At 46.8% G+C, this 15,778-nt stretch overlaps 1 long non-coding RNA gene across 2 annotated transcripts in view; it reads left to right on the forward strand.

The window, feature by feature from the left end:
* Positions 1-15,202, forward strand: part of LOC120100063 (uncharacterized) — a 33,396-nt gene extending 18,194 nt beyond the window's left edge. For both annotated transcript variants that reach the window (XR_010063307.1, XR_005499760.2), the window contains exon 3: positions 14,462-15,202. This is a non-coding gene — a long non-coding RNA (uncharacterized LOC120100063). The remainder of the gene's footprint in view (positions 1-14,461) is intronic.
* Positions 15,203-15,778: the final 576 nt, after the last annotated feature.

Below are 15,778 nucleotides of genomic sequence, written 5' to 3' on the forward strand. Positions count from 1 at the left end.
CACGGAGATTCTAAACTTCCAAATCCCCAGTGATGATTCTGCATCACTAACAGGTTGTAACAATGTCACCACTGGTAGTTTATCAAGGGCAACACAGTTAAGGGCCTTTCCGCACCAATGTCTTTCTTCATAGTTACTCTGTAAAGTTAATATGCTACTCTCCTGTCAAAAAAAGGGACAATTCTGCACGAGCTGGCGCAAAGCCAGACAGGTGGTGAGGGATGAACAGTGTGGGGCACTGCCTGTTAGGCTCTTCCTCAGGAATCTCCATGCTGGGCTTGACCTTGGGGTGCACTCAAATCCTAGGGGTCTAGGGCTTGACTCAGCTAAGGAAGCCAAGCCTAATACCACATGGCCAGGGTAGACAGCAGAGAATGTGCTAAGAGAAAGAATCCACTTGAACCTCTATTTCACAAAGGTGGGAAAGACACAGACATTGTCAGAAACCCAGAGTTGAGGCTGATGACTTCTTAAGTTGATGCTTAGATGTGGCCATTGCTGAATTAGATGAGGGAGGCAGGAGGCCATGCCTGTGGACACCCAGCACCTAGGCCTGAGCCCAGGACCCTGTGAGCTCAGCTTTCCTGCTTCCCAGCTGGACCCAAGAAGTGGGTCGGGGAGGCAGAAAGGTACAGCCGTGGTTGGTGGTTCAGGGTTTTAGAGATTCTTGGAAGGATGTGTGCAAATGATAAAGAGAGAGTGTCTTAGTTAGAGTTTTACTGCTGTGAACAGACACCATGACCAAGACAACTCTTATAAGAACAGCATTTAATTGGCGCTGGCTTTTAGGTTCAGAGGTTCAGTTCATTATCATCAAGGCGGGAACATGGCAGCATCCAGGAAGGCTTGGTGCAGGAGGAGCTGAGAGTTCTACATCTTCAACTGAAGGCTGCTAGCAGAGCACTGGCTTCCAGGCAGCTAGGATGAGGGTCTTAAAGCCCACATCCACAGTGACACACCTACTGCAACAGGGCTACACCTACTCCAACAAGGCCACACCTACTTCAACAAGGCCACACCTCCAAATCGTGCCACTCCCTGGGCCGAGCATTTTCAAACCACCACAGGAAGTGTATATTGCATCTGTTGAGACTTGCTGCAAGAGGAGGACCTGTAGACAAAGCTTCGATTGTAGAGCATGTAGCACAGGGTCTACAGGTTAAGGATCTCATAGCAGCAGGACAGTTCTGAGCTCACTCTGCATGACCATTCCCTGTCTTTCTGCTCTTTGATCTTAAGGGCAAGAATGAGCCCTAGGATTGCTATATGGAGACAGAACAGCTGCTGGAACCCATGCTTCACACCTACATTCTTTCTTTTTCTTTTTTAAGATTCATTTATTTATTTTATGTGAGCACACTGTCGCTGTCTTCAGACATACCGGAAAAGGGCATCAGAAACCATCACAGATGGTTGCAAGCCACCACGTGGTTGTTGGGAATTGAACTGGGGACCTCTGGAAGAGCAGTCAGTGCTCTTAACCCCTGAGCCATCTCTCCAGCCCCACATTAAGCGGAAGCTGCAGTACAGGGAGAAGGGAGCATCTTACCAGAAGGCTCATTTGACTTCTACATATCTCACCATCCATTTCTAGTTAGAAAGGAGACTGGGAAAGAGATCCAATTTCCCAGGCATGGTCTCAGTTTTCAAAGAATCTTGCTTCTGTTAGTGAAGAGAAAGAAGAGGGTGGCTAACACGGCACCGAGCTCCCAGGTCTTCCATACAGAACACAAGAGGCAACGGAGTTCGCCGTGGCAACACCTGCCTGGCTTCACTCCCACCCCAAGAGACGCTCAGCTCTGGGACAGTCTTTCTTGTGACCTGACGATGTCACATGTACGATGATTCTGTGGCGTGCAGAAGCATCTAGGGCACCTAATTAGCTCTTTATTCTGATCCTGCTGTCAAGGGCTTGGCTAATTGCACTGGCTTCTCCTTCCTGATTCTCAGCTGTTTAAAGTGCCTCTCAGACACTCAGCCTCTGGTTGGTAATGAAGCCTCTGGTGCAAGAGGGATCCTGACAGGTTTGTGGTCAGGGCCCCTTGGCAGCGGCTGTCAGAGTTGCTGGGTCAGTCAGGCAGGTAGGGGAGTGGATGGGTTGGGGAAACCTCAGCCATTACTCAACAGAAAATTATCGCCTCTCCAATGACTCAGGCTCTTACAGACTTAATGACTTCGACAAGGCAAAGTACAACACAGCAAATACAAAGTAACAAAATACAAAGTAACAAAATACAAAGTAACAAAATGCAAAGTAACAAAATACAAAGTAACAAAATGCAAAGTAACAAAATACGAATGACTTCTTGCTTTAAAAAAAAAAAAAAAGTGGACAAAAATCCAAACTACCGTGTAAGTCAGGGGCAGATTTCCACTCCAGTGTTTGCTCAGCTTTCTTTGCCTTTTCCTGCCAAAGCCAAAGCCAAAAGATGCTATCAGCTCTCCCAACACGTAGCCCAGTAGCTAGCCAGGTGCTCTCAGATAAAGGGAGCTCTGTCACAGGGCTTAATGGGGGACCCCACATGCTTCAGGTCTCTGTACCTTGGGCTTGGAAAGTCAGGTCTCAGAAGTGGAGAGGCAGGATTGCAAAGTGAACTGCCATAGCAGGATGGGGAATGGTGCTCATTGAGATTGTGAAGTGGACCCCTCCAGGGAGGGGGCTCCTCCCACTCATTTCTTGAAGAATCATTGAAGGTGTAGGGTCACCTCTTGGTGCAACCACCAGGTGCTTCTGAGCGTGACGAGGACCAGCCTTAAAAGGGAGGGTGGGGTAGAGCGCTTACCTAGGAAGCGCAAGGCCCTGGGTTCAGTCCCCAGCTCCGGAAAAAAGAAAAAAAAAAGGGAGGGTGGCCACTGAGAACCCCCAATCTCAGCAACAGGGCACTCTGCTCTGCAGATCTACCCATCTGTACTCAGTCATAGCGGCTGCGTTCACAAACACCTTCCCCTCCGTTCCCTGGAAAGGCAATGCTAAAACACAGAACTATGTCTCTCCTGACTCTGTTCCTCACTTTGACCAAACAGGAGCAGTACTCTGCAGTGTTTGTTTCATGGTTACAGAGCAAACGTCGCCTCATTTCTTTCTGAAACCGTGTAAGGGCTGGCTTCTCCCTCCTCTTTCTCCTCTCCTCTCCTGCTTCCTTGCTACATGGCTTCTTTCCTTCTTTCTTTTCCCTACCCCTTTTTTATAAAACAGGGTCTAATGTAGCACTAGGTAGCCAAGGAGGATCTTGGCCTTCTGATCCCACTGCCCGCTGTTGTTGTGCCACCATGCTTGGTCCATGCAGCAGGAATGAGACCCAGGGTGCACTCTCAATCCTTCCTTCAGCATTAACCCCTACCAAGCAGGAAGAAAAGAGAGGGAGAAAGGAAGCCAAGCACCTTCCTCATGCAAACATAACCCATGGCAGGTCCGTTTCACCTCTACTGATGCCCCTTTGATAAAACTTCGCTGACTACAGCTTCATGTGGAAGAGGCTGGGACATCATCTCTGATGGGTCACATGTCGGGGACCGATGCTTCTAGATAATCAGTGTTAGTATTTCCAGTCACCAAGAAGACAATCTCTGAACCACTGGTAATTACGTAGAAATCCTGAACGCATAGTAAGTAACTCTTAAGCCATCTCAATGATCTTCATGTTTGAGTGCTACTATGCATATCTAACAAAACCAGTTTAACAGGTAAAAACCACTTTTATTCAGAAAATTTATGAATAACTACAGTCTACAATGACTAAATAAATTCGAAACATACAAGTTGTCTTAGTCAGGGCTTCTATTGCTGTCATGAAACACCATGATTAAAAAGCAAGTTGGGGAAGAAAGGGTTTCTTTGGCTCAGACCTCCCATTGTTGACATCAGGACAGGAACTCAGTACAAGAACCTGGAGGCAGGAACTGATGCAGAGGCCATGGAGGAGTGCAGCTTATTGGCTTGCTCCCATGGCTTGCTCAGCCCGCTTTCTTATAGAACCCAGGACCACCAGCCCAGGGGTGGTATCACTCACCATGGGCTGGGCCCTCCCTCACCAATCACTGATAAAGAAAATGGGTTACAGCCTGATCTTATGGAGTCATTGTCTTTACTGAGGCTCCCTCCTCTCAGATAACTCTAGTTTGTGTCAAGTTGACAGACAAAACTAGCCAGCACACAAGCGAATCTCACTGGGCAATATTCAAGTAAAATGATTCTCATAGCCTCTAGCCAATAGATACAAAGAATCACACCACGATTACTAATCTGTGGCTGACTCTGCTTCCAAAAATTAGTATTTCTGAGAATACCAATAACAGGATTTGAAAAACGCATGCATGTGTATGAACTAAATATTATTTTCTTTCCAACTGTGACTATCAATTAGCAGCAGTTGGGGTTGCAAAGACTCGGAGAACAGGATGATAACCACTAGCACCCCAACTGATGATCCGGCCAGGACCAGGTCTCACATGTGTCTCCTAGTCTGCTTCCAGCTCTGTCTCCCTCACCCTGTCCACCCTGCTACCTCTTGCACCTTCTTTGGCCCTACTGCATATGAGTCAGTGAAACACCCACGCTGGTGGCTGCTATTACTGGCTTTTCTGCTGCCATTACAATAAACACCGTGACCAAAGCAACCTGAGAAGGAACGGTTTTATTTTAGCATTCAGGGAATAGTGTGTCATTGAGAAAGTCACGCAGGAACTCAAACAAGAACCAGGGAGGAGGGCAGCTTGCTGGCTTACAGTCAACTAACTTTCTTACACAGCTCAGGTCCACCTGCCCAAGGAAGGTGTTACTCACAATGGGCCAGGCTCTCTCTCATCAACCATCCACCAAGACAATCCTTCAGAGAATACAACTAGTCCTGCAGAGACTTGTGTGTGTGTGTGTGTGTGTGTGTGTGTGTGTGTGAGAGAGAGAGAGAGAGAGAGAGAGAGAGAGAGAGAGAGAGAGAGAGAAAGATCCCCTTCTCCTTTGAGACAGGAGGGCGGGGGGGGGGACTTTCATGAGAGATGCTGGGAGGAAAGGAAAAGCTGATATTGGGTTGTAAAGTGAATTAAAAAGAAAAGACTATCCCTCAAAGCTAAAGTCCCACCATGTAACCCAAGCTGCCCTATAACTCAATGTGCAACACAGGCTGGCCTCAAACTCTCAGAAATCTCTTAACTCAGCTTCCCAAGTGCTGGAATTATAGGGATAAAGCTCTAAGTTCCAGACTCAAATTCTTTTTTTCTGTGTTATATATCTGTTTTAATTCTGTTAATTCTTTAAAAAAAAAAACAAACAGAAGAAGCTTATATAGTAAGAGCAGTCAACGTGAAGTCAACACTCTTACCAGATTTTTTAAGTGTGTAATATAGTTATTTACTTTTTGGTGACTGAACCCTCGCACACACTAGGCAAATGCTCTACCACTGAGCCTCTCCAAGCTGTTCGCCTCTCACAGCAGAACCTTTTCCCCCATTTTCCCACTCCCCCTCTCCCAGATCTGAAAACCACAGTGCCACCCTTTGCTTCTGTGAGCGTGGATACTCCTGTAGGTTCTTCAGAGAACATATGTCTTTTGTAAGCTTGTCAGTTTGCTCCTCCAAAAGGGGACTCTGCAGACACGAATTCTCTGTAGCCTAAGATCCCTTGGTGGCTGCAGATGGTTGGGACAGTTCAAGGTATCGCCATCTCCAGGACCTAGCAGAATAGATTTCCACCATTTTGCTGTCACAGAAAATCCTTGGGGCAAGTCAAGATGAAGTCATAGGGCCTTGTCTCTGGTAGGATAAAGGAATCTGTTATTATTTTCAAGGTTCCCAGAATCCTACGCTCGAACAAATATCTGGCTAGCTCTGGGCCAGTTTCTTTGCCTTTCCTTAATCCTCCCATGATTCTGAAACTCACTCTCCAAGCTCTTAAGCCCCACGGTTGCCTGGCTTACTCCCCCCCTCCCACAATGCCCCACGCACATACTTTTAAATGTTCACTTGCTACATTAGCTGGAAGGCAGGAGGCACCGAATGTGTGCTCATACCCCAAGCAATGGCTGCGCTCCAAGAAGGAAATGATTTCCCATCGGTCAGCTGGCCGGGGAAGCTGGACCTTCTGCACTCAGCTCATGAGCCCAGGAGAGTGTTGGTACGGGAGGGTGTCTGTGTTTCCAAGTCAGCGCCCAAGGCTCAGCGGTAGGCAGAGGAGCCATTGATTTTTTTCCTGCAATAATAACTCAGATGTGTTTGCTCAGTACCTTTCAGAGGCAGAGCTTTGTCTGATTATGTTTTTTGTTTTGGTTTTGGTTCTTCTATTTGTTCTGAGAGGGAAAAGCTACACAAACGAAAGCAAAGCCTTCAGTGTTTCTGTTCAGTGGCTCCTGGGGTCGAGTCGTTCCGTCCTTCAGTCAGATACATTGATTTTCTTTTTTCAGCCCATATTTAATGAGTGCCTACTGTGTGTTGCTGTGGGCAGTGGGGTCTGTGGGAGAAGTGTAAGGCTTGGGGATGTGTGAGAGGGCAGCCCGGTTTCTGAAGTCCACAGTCCTCCCCAAAGGGTCTCCGAGTCCTCACCTCAGTCCTACGTTAGCAAACCAATCCTGGACCACAGAAAGGAATGTTCCGCCAACCATGATTGCCCTCTGGCCTGGTGCCTCAGTTTCTCTTCACTTCTGCTCGATTCCCCGGGAGCTAGTCTTCTTGTTTAGAGTGATGGCCTGGCAACCCGGTGCTGAAAGCTTTGTGCTTGCTGGCCCAGTCTATCTGCTCACAGCCATAGCAGGTAAAAACTGTAACACCTAATGCTTGTCTTGGGGAGGTAGGGGAAGCAGCTATTCCCCTCTGAGAGGGCACAGACCAACTGAAGAAAGTATCCTTTCCCAGCCCAGTGTGGTGAAACAAGGATTTTTATCCCAGTTACTCCTGGGAGCGTGGCGATTCGAATGCAGCTGCACCCTTACAAAGTGATGAAAGATGGATCGCAAAAGCCACAAGGCCGAGGTCTGAACCCCAGTTTTCCTCCTCTTACATACTCTAGCACCCACCCTGCAAAGGTCACATGTCATTGAGGCAGACTTACATACATGTATTTGGGGTCGGGCAAGTGGAATCTCAGATGACCCCTCTTACAAGGGGAAGGACAGTCTCACACGGACAATCATGGACCCTCTAATTTTAAGACAGCAATCAATACTCGTCTTATCTAGACACCGGAGCTCTGGTATAGTCACACATGACAGATAAGAACGTGGAGAACCTAGAGATCATTTATCTAGGCTTTGAAGCAAGGTAGTTAGTACTCCAACCCAACACCATGGTTTCAGCAATAGGATTAACCCTGACCTTAAACAGGATCTCAGCTCCAGTCCCCCATCCTGGTCATTCAAAATAAAATATCCTTTCATCACAGTGCATTTATATGAAAAAGACAGGCTTAAGAAAGACAGAATCCCTAAATCACAATTAAAAGATTACATCTTAAAATATATCCCTGTCTCGGCAGTACCCATAACACCTAGAACTATAAAAGATCCATAACTTGGGCCTTGCTCCTAAAACACTGACCCAGAATCTCCAGGGTTTGACTCAGGGAAGTGTTTCAATTCTATGTCCAGTGGGGCAGAGATTCACTTCAAGTTCATGTTGAACATGTTTCATCAGAATTAAATTCTCCGATGCTGCACCAGACATTCGGGAACATAACAGAATCTTTTTATTTTATTTTATTTTATTTTATTTTATTTTTTTTATTAACTTGAGTATTTCTTATATACATTTCAAGTGTTATTCCCTTTCCCGGTTTCCGGGCAAACATCCCCCTCCCCCCTCCCCTTCCTTATGGGTATTCCCCTCCCAACCCTCCCCCCATTGCCGCCCTCCCCCCATAGTCTAGTTCACTGGGGGTTCAGTCTTAGCAGGACCCAGGGCTTCCCCTTCCACTGGTGCTCTTACTAGGATATTCATTGCTACCTATGGGGTCAGAGTCCAGGGTCAGTCCATGTATAGTATTTAGGTAGTGGCTTAGTCCCTGGAAGCTCTGGTTGCTTGACATTGTTGTACTTTTGGGGTCTCGAGCCCCTTCAAGCTCTTCCAGTTCTTTCTCTGATTCCTTCAACGGGGGACCTATTCTCAGTTCAGTGGTTTGCTGCTGGCATTCGCCTCTGTATTTGCTGTATTCTGGCTGTGTCTCTCAGGAGCGATCTACATCCGGCTCCTGTCGGTCTGCACTTCTTTGCTTCATCCATCTTGTCCAATTGGGTGGCTGTATATGTATGGGCCACCTGTGGGGCAGGCTCTGAATGGGTGTTCCTTCAGTCTCTGTTTTAATCTTTGCCTCTCCCTTCCCAGCCAAGGGTATTCTTTTTCCTCATTTAAAGAAGGAGTGAAGCATTCACATTTTGATCATCCGTCTTGAGTTTCGTTTGTTCTAGGGATCTAGGGTAATTCAAGCATTTGGGCTAATAGCCACTTATCAATGAGTGCATACCATGTATGTCTTTCTGTGATTGGGTTAGCTCACTCAGGATGATATTTTCCAGTTCCAACCATTTGCCTACGAATTTCATAAACTCGTTGTTTTTGATAGCTGAGTAATATTCCATTGTGTAGATGTACCACATTTTCTGTATCCATTCCTCTGTTGAAGGGCATCTGGGTTCTTTCCATTTTCTGGCTATTATAAATAAGGCTGCGATGAACATAGTGGAGCACGTGTCTCTTTTATATATAACAGAATCTTTAACCTTCCCTCAGGGATCTGTGCAGACTCCCATGAAGCAAAGCTTTAAGCAACTGTCTCTCACCTGCCCCCGGTCCTGGACTTGGGCACCACTAGAGTCTGGACATATCACCAAGTATTGTATTAATAAAAGGCTGAAGAATTAAAGCATTTCCATTTATCAGAAATGATTTAGAGACTGGGTTTGAGGGAAGTCAAGGAACACGTCTCTAGGATGCTTCCCTCTTTTAACTGTGTGGAAAGTACTCTAAGACTAACTTTGTCAACGGTAACCATGCCAACAAACCCACTATCCTGGACGCAGTCCTACTTCTGGCCCTCTAAGAATAGTTCATGCTATATTATGAGAGACTCTGGTACAATCACTCTTTGTTTAAATACCATCTTTCATCCCTAAGTCTCAAGGCTCAATTAGAGAGAGAACTGTCAAGAGAATTACCCAACCTGGAAGTCCTTCTCCCAGTGGGTGGATAACAGAAGCAGAGGCCCGGCAGACACCAGAGCCACTGTCTGACTATTGAAGATGTCATCAACGTTGAGGAGTTGACCTAGACGACATCACTGTAGGCTGCCTATTTCCATGACTTGATTTAGGAAAAAGAAAAGGAATAGGTATTTTTGGTTCTCTTCCTGGTATCCTGAGAACTTTGCATCTCATCAAGAGATTCTTGATACCTGCAGATCCCAGACATGTTTGAGTAGTGTCCCCAAATTACTCTGCAATAGATCTGGTTCCACGTTCATCAGAGAACCCCAAATGTGAGGCACGCATGAAGGTTGGGCACAGGGGAAGGCAGAGGCCACCTGTATATACCCTTCTGTATGGCGGGTGACTTCTTTCCCTCTTATTTTCAAGAAAAAAAATTGTCATTTTATTTTCTTTTTAAGAAGAATATATTCTTATTATAGGAATTTAACCAAAATAGAAGTGCAAGAAGTGAAGAAACTTTTATCATCCAACCAGAGGCACTATTAACAATTGGGTGTGTGTTCTTCCAGTTTTGGTTTGTCTTGCTTTGCTTTTCCTATGAAGTATAGAAAACAGAATTAATATGACTCGGTACAGGGCTTGGGATGTGGCTCAACTGTAAGAGAAATTATCTAACACACAAGAAGCCCTGGATTCCATCCCCAGGACCACATAAACCAGGTGTGGTGGCCCAGACCAACCTTCCCAGCACAGGAAGTGAGGACTAGAGGTTTGGAAATTCAAGGTGACACCACCCATCTGCAAAGCGAGTTTGAGACCAGCCAGGAAGACTCTGGATCCAGCACAAAGGCTGCTAATAAATGTGACTGAAGAAAATGATAGGCAATGTGGTGTTCGTGGGGGCTATCGGAGCTCATGGAACCCACCCTTAGATACACTGTGGTACACAACACTGCTTCCTGTGTCACCTGTCTGAGCTTGTCCTCTGGCCATGCCTGGATGTACCAGTGGTTGTGGCCCCAAGCAGTCTTTTACCAACAGGGACACAAGTTGGTAGATAATATCTCAGATCCCATGCATTTCAGAGTGTCCTGACAATCTTCAAAAGGTTGTGTTACCTTGAGTATTGCCTCATTAGCATATTCAGCATTCCTCATTAGCATATTCAGCATTACCTCATTAGTGTATTCGTCATTTTGCTTTTCATTCACCCTCCTCATGTTCTCCAGTCTCTCACCTATTTCCTTGGATCACCTCCCTGAGAAACTGTCTGCACCAAATCCTCCTTTCAGTCTCCTTCCAGAGGACCCCAGCCAAATCATTCCCTCTGGTGGGTCTTAAGAGACCCAGGGTTCGCATTGATGGGCAAGGAACTTCCACCCAGATGTTTCTCTGGACTCCTTTACCAGCCTTTGATTTGACTCTTGGAATCTGAACCCTGAACCAAACACTTAGGATGAGGGAAAAGAAGCCGTGGCCCGACCCGCTGGGTCAGCTCTGCGGAATCCTTAAGCAGCTGCATTTGAGTTTGTTCTTTTGTTGTTCTCTCCTCTGTTGTTTGCTTTGCTGGTTTTCTTCTGTGCTCCTGGACAGCGGCCAGTGCTTCAGGAATTTTTTTTTTCTTTTGTCTCTACAAATGGAGAGAGAGCAGGGACTGAACACCACAGCAGAGAAAAGAACCTGGGAGGTCAGGCAAGCGAGAAACACTGCTTTGGAATATTGCAGCCCTGGGTCTTCTTAACAACCAGAGCTTGGTACTTTCAAAAAAATGAAAAGGGACAGACTGCGGTGGGAACAGGTTTTTGTCATTATGAGACCCTGTGAGCCGAGAGGGCCGTGTACATTTGTGTTACAAAACAGAGCTGTGTTGGGGGGAGTGTCCTGGTGGCCTAGAAAGCACACATCTCAGGGGAATTCCAGGAATGAAGCTTTCTCCTGGCTCCACGATGAGGTGGTGGCTGCACACACAAAAAAGGGCTGAGAATAATTTCCTGAAAGCGAAAGATAGGGGACAGCACTTATTGCCTGAGCATACCCAGAAAGCAGGGGCTTGGCCAGGTCACAGGGACTTGAACACCCCCACTTTGTGGAAAGAACCCCAGCCAACCCAGTTCTGCTGTCCACCACCTCCCCTGCAACACATCCCCAGTGCTCTTTTCAGAATTGCATACTGGTCTCTACCTTCTGATCTAAAACCACAAGAAGCTCCTGGCCTTCTTGGCTCTGGTTTCAGCAGAGAGTTGCCTCGTGGGTTGATCAGGGACTCAGAAGAACAGAATATTCATCAAGGTGGTATTTTGAAATAGCCAGGAATACTTATACATTACTATTGCTGCTTAAATAAATAAAAGTAGATCAATTTTAGTAGCGATGAGCTCAGTGGCCTTGGTTTTAAATTCTTCAAGCCCCTCCCCGCCCCAAGCCTTGTCTGCCTTGCAAGATGAGAGTCTGCAGATACCCACAGGTTCCAGGGAGGGAGCAAATGAAACACGCCACCTGAGAGCACTTTGCTCATAGCCAGCAGCTAGCCCCTTCTGTACGTAAGACTCCTTGGCTCTGTGTGAGAACAGAAGGCGCAAAGCTAGGCCAACTGCACATGTGGAATGTCCCCCATGGGCTCATGTGTTTAACACGGCATCTCCAGCAGGTGGTGCTGTTATGGAAGTTCATGGAACTTTCAGGAGAGAGAGCCTTGCTGGAGGAAGTGAGTCTCTAGGAGGTGGGGTTTGATAATTTACAGCTCAGTCTATTTCCTGTCTACTTTCTGGTCCATCAAGATGTGAGTGAAGGACTCTAGCTGTACACTCCTAACACTGTGGAGCCCCTGCCTCTGTATCCTCCACCGGGGACTGTATCCCTTTGAACTGTAAGCCAGAATAAATCCCACTCCCCACCCCCCAACTTAAGTCACTTTTTGTTGGGTATTTTGGATGCACAACAAGAGAGGCATCTGGTTTGGAGGGTAAACTTAGGGTCCAGAGTCACCTGCACCTGGTGTACGGGCTCTCAAGTCTCCTGATCAACTTTCGGGTGACCTTGAAGGAAGGGTTGTTTCCTCCGCCTCTAGCGCAGGGCTCCCACCACAGGGGAAACATGCTTACCCTGGGTCCCCCAGGGTGGGTTGTGAAGGTTAATGAGTTGGAATTTGTGAAGTGCTTTGAGATCGGGGATGAAAGGCGACTATGAAGTCAAAAGCATTTGGCTGATTATTAAATTGCCTTGCCTGAGGTCAGACGGCGCGCAGGACGAGGGGAGCCAGAAGGCGAAGACACTTTTTCTTCATTCCCCTGCCAGAATAACTAAGACAGTAACCTGTGCTTGTTACAATAGGCTGTCCCTGGGTGGGCGATGTCCGCAGGTCTCACATCCTGTCTCCTTTATAACTCTGGTTAGACCAACTCTGCCCACCAGAATGCCAAACAGTTTTCCCAATCTTGGGGAGACCTCTGGTTCACAGGGCTGTAAGGAGCTCAAGGAAGCTGGGGGGGTGGGGGTGGGGGCACAGACACTCAACGTGACCTTCACAGTGTGCTTAGAAACAAGAGGCAGTCATTATAAGCCAACTAGGTGCCAAGTGAAGGGGGAGCTCAGCTCTGGCTGAATTTGGGGGAGCTGAGTTCCCCCTCCTCTGGGTCTTTCCTGTACCCTGTTTTCTGGCAGAGGGGACATTTGTTTTACACACATCACTTGCATTCTTTTGTTTCCTTTCCCCCCACTTCAGCTGCTGTAAAGATGGCTCATTGCAATTCAGACACCTGCCACTTTGGAATGTCAGTGTGGCTGTTGCCAAGCTGATTAGTTAAGATGAAGAAAAAAAAAATACAGCACCATATAAATAAAAAATTACAGACTGTCACATTGTTTCAAAAGAGCCCACCTTGCCACACTAGATCTCAGCAAAGTGGCCTCCCTTCTGTTCCCAGCTAAAGGGAACACTTATAATGTCTTGTTTTTAGTGATTAAGTGGTTAATGATTTAATGAACTAAAAGGGGAAAAAAAAAACCTCATTTGTTGCTTCCCTTGGACTTGGGGAAAAAAAAAAACCTCAAAGAGCTGATTTTCTGTGTACCTCAGTCCAATATTGCTACCTGCTGGGATACGAACACAGTCTCTAAATAAATTGCTAGTGGCCTTAGGCGGACGGAAGAGCCTTGCTTTGATCCTGCTGGAACGGATGAAGTCAAATGTTCAATCAATCAATCACATTCAGAACTTGCAGCTACTATCGGGTTGACAACAGCCTATTATTTATTTCTAAAATCATATATTTCATTATTGTAAAACACACAGGCTCTCGCGAGGGGAAGAGACTAAATTATTGATAAGCTGTATAGATGACGGAGTTTGTTGTTTCTGACACGCTTGTCACTAACTATTGTCAAGAGGAATTTACTAAGGTGCAGAGTCAAGAAAGTTGGCCAGGAACGTGTGTCACGCTAAAGCAGAGATGGGAAGAGGAAACTCTAATGGTCTCTCTCTCTCTCTCTCTCTCTCTCTCTCTCTCTCATTGAATTCTTGTAGGCAAAAGGCAGCTGAAGGCAGAACAGGTTTCTATCGTAAAGCCAGACTCTAAAAAGAGCCTCCATTTGATTGCTACGACCCAGGAGATTTGGTTCTCAAAACAGCCATGTGTTTGGGAAATGAATTTTTGCTGGTGTCTGTACATTCCTGGAAATAACAATTGTGGCTCTCTAGAACTCCCTCGTGGAGCTGGGCCAGGCATATTTATTCAATATTGTGCATTGGGGTGAGGGAGTGTGCAACCAGGGCAGCTGAGGAGTTGGGCTCCAAGGAGGCCAGCTATGGGCTCCCCTTGCTTTTGAGGATGGGAAAAGAAGGGAGAAATCTGTTTTACTGTCATGATCCCTGAGCTATAGGACACTGACAATGTCTGTGTGTGTTTACATGTGTGTATGTGTGCCTACATGTGTGTGTCCACCTGTGTGTATGTGTGTGTACACATGTGTGTGCTTGTGTGTACATGTGTGTATGTGGGTGTACATGTGTACTGTGTGCGGGCGGGCCGGTGGGTGTGCATGCTGTGTTCTCTCTTCCACCCTTTGGGTTCTGCTTAGGTTCTAAGGCTTGATGGCCAGTGTCTATATCATCCAGCCACTCACCGGCCATGCAAATGCAGAAACACTTTTGTAATGGCTCTGGAGAAGGAAGAAAGTGTAGGAAACTTTTGATCAACCTGCTCCCCCAAATAGTGAGGTCCCAAACTCAGGGGCTCATACCGTCTATGCAGGAATGCTATGCTGGCCTTAATCTTTAACTCTAAACAATTCCCTTTTGTTTTCTATTTTCTGTTTTCTGCATCACTGAATGATAGAGCCCTACAAGCCAAGGTCCTGAAGCTGTGTGCACATCTCCCCTACTCTCACCTGAACAGCACGGTTTGAACTATGGATTATTCCAGATTGTGATCCAGCTCCCATTTATACCTTGGAGAAAACATTGTTCCAGAGAGATGCTAAAAGAAAGAGCCTCCCCAACTGAGAGGAAGGAGATGTTTTAAACAGCTCAGGTCTTCATTCCCACAGATCAGCCTTATTAGAACAAACACTGGGACACTTGAACAAAACAGATGTGGAACTGAGATTCCTCACACCTGGCCCTGCCCATCTGGTACCCCCAGGACAAGACTACAAAGAACATGAAATCAGCACTCTTTGAGAGGTCTGTGTGAGGTTCAGTTTGAAAGAGTCATCCTCCAACCACAATGTGGTCTCCCAGTTGCAGGGATGGAATGGAGCTGCGTTCCATGTGCGCCCTGGAAGCCAAGATTCTCAAGGTCAAAGTACCCTTTGGGATCCATCTACTCACTTCTTCGGTTCTGACTCCATAGACAAGAAAACAGAGGAATTCTAATCAGATAGCCACTTAGGGGCAGATTCAGGGAGAACCAGGTGGCAACCTCCAACCTCTTCCCTGGGGCAAAGCAGGAAGTGTTATCAGAGTTGAAACCAGAAGACAGGTGTCTGGTTGCTCTGCCTCCCAGTGATGCTAACTTCAATCCCAGCATGCATTGGTTTGGTTCTAAGGCAATAAATCCCAACTGTGACTCAATCAGTAAACTCTCTGAAGCACATCTGTGTGCACAGGGCAGACTGTGACCGGGGTTAGAGGCTTAGGATTTGTAGGAAACTTCTGGATCAAGAGCTGGAAGCTCTAACCTGAAGCTTTTTACTAATGTTCCCTTTGTGCACTCGATGTGGCGGCTGCTGGGACACCTAGGGTTCTGCTGTGAGCTCCAGTCAGTAATGGTGTCCTCTGAACCAGATCTCTACTCAGTCGCACACTGAGCTCCGCCCCTGTTCTCCCTGGGAGCTTATGACCCAGTCAGTGTCAGAAAATTCTGCTGGGTTGGTTTAGAGTCCCTTATCCTAGTTTTCTCGGCTCCCTTCAGCAAGAGGCTTCTCCTATAAGCTGAGCAAGAACCTTCTGGCTAACTTTCTAGCCATCAATCCTGGTCTACCTTGTCCCTTAAACACCTAAACCTTCCTCTCGGGTGTTCATCCCCAGTCGCTGCTTTTGAAATGGCTCTTGGTTTAAAACTAAGATTCTTAGCCAGGCAGTGGTGGCGCATGCCTTTAGTCCCAGCATCTGGGAAGTAGAAGCAGGCAGATCTCTGAGTTCAAGGCTAGCC

The sequence above is a fragment of the Rattus norvegicus genome, chromosome 1, assembly GCF_036323735.1.
Source record: "Rattus norvegicus strain BN/NHsdMcwi chromosome 1, GRCr8, whole genome shotgun sequence".
NCBI lineage: Eukaryota > Metazoa > Chordata > Mammalia > Rodentia > Muridae > Rattus > Rattus norvegicus.